At 44.8% G+C, this 3,713-nt stretch overlaps 1 protein-coding gene across 1 annotated transcript in view; it reads right to left on the bottom strand.

Moving 5' to 3' along the window:
- Window positions 1–3,713, bottom strand: part of ODF2L (outer dense fiber of sperm tails 2 like) — a 63,461-nt gene that overhangs the window by 20,085 nt on the left and 39,663 nt on the right. Inside the window, exon 3 of the mRNA XM_031554977.1 lies at window positions 26–623. The gene's annotated coding sequence lies outside the window, so the exon portion shown is untranslated. The remainder of the gene's footprint in view (window positions 1–25; window positions 624–3,713) is intronic.

Genomic DNA, 3,713 nt, shown 5'->3' with positions numbered 1-3,713 from the left:
TCGGCAACCGCTGCTCCGCGCGCACCTCGGAGCCCGGTTACAGCAGGAGCGTTGATCTTCTCAGAACCGCTGCACACCAGGGGACCCCCAAATCCTGCGAGCTAGATGCCAGATACCCGTGGCACTCATGTCACCACAGGCTTCGTCAGTGTTAAACGGCTTTCTTTGTCACATGCTGGGCAACGTAGTGGTACAGATTCAGAAAAACAAGCGAGCGTGTCCCGATGCAGGGGTGGCACTCAGTGCACACATCCAGAGCTGTGTAAGAGGCTGTGTCAAGAGGAGCGTGGCTGGGGACGGATTGCTTCATTCCTCCCTCCCTCCACAAATACTCTTCTGAACAAGATGATTTCTGAAGGGAAAAGTTCATATACACACAAAAAAATGAAAGTTTAAATCCCAACATTTATAATACTACTAAAGATGAAATCACTCCATGATTCATTAGGGATTAATGTCATGTTTATACCTGTACTGCTGGAGAGATTTTTGTCTTTGCGTGTGGAGAAGCCTGCTGCTTTGTTCTTTATAGAAACCATAGATTTAGCAGTGAATTAATGATCTTCATCAGACCTTTGCATTGGCGTTGTGGTTTGTTAGCTGTGCTCTTGGTGCCTCACATTCTGTTCAAACAGATTTTGGAATTATAACTTCTCAGAAGTTGCTATAAGATAGACTTATTTTAAAAGCAATACATGATTGCAATTATCTAGAAATAAGCTGATTGCTTATGTAATAATAATAATAAAAAAAAATGGTAAGGGTTAATTAGCATGATAGTCAGCACTGCACTCTGTACCTCATGAACAAAGAGAGACATACAAAACTGTTTTAAGATGGCCTTGTCATACAGTGCTCCAAGTGGGAAATAATTAAAGGAAATATAATGAACAATTCAACTGCCACATAACCAAAAGACTTAATAAAAGAAGTGCTGGAGAGTGACTTCTTCAAATACTGCAGAAACTGCTGAGTGTTTGTCCCAACTCTTGACTTTATCTGATTTAAAGGTATAATGGAACTTCTCATTTCTGTGTCAGCAACTTGAGAATCCAAAGCCATTCTTTGTTCTTTGTTTAATTTTGGCAATAGCTGCTTATCACAAAAACACTCTATTTTCACTTCATCATCGTGGAACTGGCTTCTTTATAACTGCATATAATATGCTTGCAGTGCTGTGCTGGTGCTCCTGAAGGCAGCTGCTACATTTTTTCATTTTTCAGAGGAAGAGCTAGCAAGCTTTAAAGATAAATTCAGTTACCTGCTAAGAATTCAATGTGAGGAGAGGACAAGGAAGAGACAATAAAAAAAAACAAAACCAAGAGACAAGGTTTATCCAGGAGGTCAAGGGGTTATATTAAGAAAGAAATGTGCTTGCAGTTCCCCATTCTTCCTCCTGGATTGATTTATACACTCCTGCCCATGACTGACTTGTCATTTGCAAGGATACACTACAAAATGCATGGAGATGTCATGAAACCCAAGGTTCTGTGCTCATATCGGTAAACAGGACTGTAACAGTTCCCAAATCTAAAGCTACCACTCACAGAACAATAAATATATAAAAGTGGTACTAAAATAACTTTCTCATCAATTAATTTGCTTAGTCGTGCTCTCAGATTCTAATGAAGGCTTCATTAATGTTCCTTGAAATACAAAACAGAATTGTTCTCCTGTGTAATCCTTCCACTGAACCATCAGCAGATGTGTTCTTTTTTTCCCTCTTTTGATTTGCTACTGCCCTGTTTGCAAAATTATTCCTTCCCCACACCTCTATGTGCCATGAGTTTTAATGCTATCTTCTCTGGGAAAGGAAGGACTTCATCCTCCTTTCTCTCAGGCAGTCTTGAACACTTACTGCCTTACACAGCAATATATGTCCAGGAGAGATGATAATATATCTTCCCACAAAATAGACATGGTGGTTTCTTCTGTGGCATGCCAGCTCCTCAGGCAGGTCTGCCCCAAAGATTCACAATCATAGGATTATTTGAGTTGGAATTTTCCCTAAAAGGTCATCTAGTCCAACTCCCCTGCAATGAACAGGAGCACCTACAGCTTGATCAGGTGCTCAGAGCCTCCTCCAGCCTAACCTTGAGTGTCTCCAGGAATAGAGCACCCACCACCTCTGGGCAACCTATGTCAGTGTCTCACCACCCTTATTGCAAAAGGCTTCTTCCTTATGTCCAGTCTAAATCTCCCCTCCTTTAGTTAGAAATGATTTCTCCTTGTTCTATCACAACAGACTCTGATAGTCCTCTTTCTTACAGTCTCCCTTTAGATACTTAAAGGCCACTCTCAGGTCTCCCTGGAGCCTTCTCTTCTCCAGGCTGAACAGCTCCAGCTCTCAGCCTGACCTCACAGGGGAATCCTTCCCTTGGCAGTGCTTGGGGTCATCAGCACTGGGCCAAAGGAGTTCTGATGCTGTAGACTCCCACCTAAGGATCTTCATCTTTATGTGGAGGACTTCACAGAAAAAGTAGATCATCTTCACTGCTATTAGAGCAGGAGCAGGTGTTTCTGTACTGTTTCTTTACCTGAATGGATAGAATAAGGTACAGGGCAGTAAAAGGCAGTGCTTTCTCCTGAACAACATTTTACATGGTGGCAGGTCTGGGTGTTCTTCATTTGCAGACCGCTGTTTCAGTGCTAAGCTTATTTAGCTCCGGCTGAGAGTCATTTGGGAACATCTCACCCTAGATGCAGATTATAGCACTGCAGCATTGCAGAACTGCCTTTACTACATGCACTGACCTGCCTGGTCAGAGTTCCTAGTCCTCTTTGTTACTGTAAATGTAGCTGTGCCATGTGAGTCACTTCCAGCTCAGTCAGACATCTCAGCTATTTGCATGAGACTTTCTTGACCTTCTAAGGAAGCAATAATAGCTTTCATTTCTCATAATCCACGAATATGCTTGCATTCACTTCTCAATTTTGATGTTCTGGGAGCTCTGGCTGACAGCAAGTTGAATCTGAGCAACAGTGTGTCCTGGCAGCCAAAAGGGTCAACTGTATCCTGGGGTGCATCACGCCCAGCACTGCCAGCACGCGAGGGGAGGGATTGTCTCACTGTGCATTGCATGATGCAGCCTCACCTCCAGCACTGTGTGCAGGTTTGTGTGCCTCAAAAAGGGCATAAAGATGTTAGCATCCAAAGGAGGGCAAAGGAAGAGTATGTGGCTAAGGTGTGTGAGGAGTGGCTGAAGTCCCTTGGTTTGTTCAGCCCAGAGCAGAGGAGGTGGCTTCATGGCGGCCCACAGCTTTCTCATGAGGGGAGTAGAGGGGTAGGCTCCTGGCTAAATTCTCTGTTTATCAATGTGGCCACAAGTAGCCCTGGAAATCCTGCAGCCCTGGAAGTTCTGCCTTGCAGCAGGCGGAGGCAGAGACCCGTCCATACATGTGTGGATTGGGCAGTGGGGCTGGATACAAATGGTGCCTGCTGACAGACTCCAGACTAGGAGCTGTCTGGAAGGGAGCAATTGGCCCACCGAAACTGTGAGTGGGAGCCTTGGTGGGCGTTACGTGTCACCAAGGTCAAGCCACTCTCCTGGTGTTACTGTAGGGCTGTAACAGCGGGATTGCCATCCCTAGGTTGTTCATGCAAAGAACGAACTTCTGCTTAAGCCTTAAAAGCCTGTGGGTTTTCAGTGCGGGTTGGTGGCGGCCTTTGGCTCTCGGATTTCAGCGCTAGACCTGTGTCGGGCAGACCGCCG

This window comes from Meleagris gallopavo, chromosome 10 (genome assembly GCF_000146605.3).
Source record: "Meleagris gallopavo isolate NT-WF06-2002-E0010 breed Aviagen turkey brand Nicholas breeding stock chromosome 10, Turkey_5.1, whole genome shotgun sequence".
Lineage (NCBI taxonomy): Eukaryota > Metazoa > Chordata > Aves > Galliformes > Phasianidae > Meleagris > Meleagris gallopavo.
The sequence above is the reverse complement of the archived record's forward strand: the minus strand, read 5'-3'. Positions and strand labels throughout refer to the sequence as shown.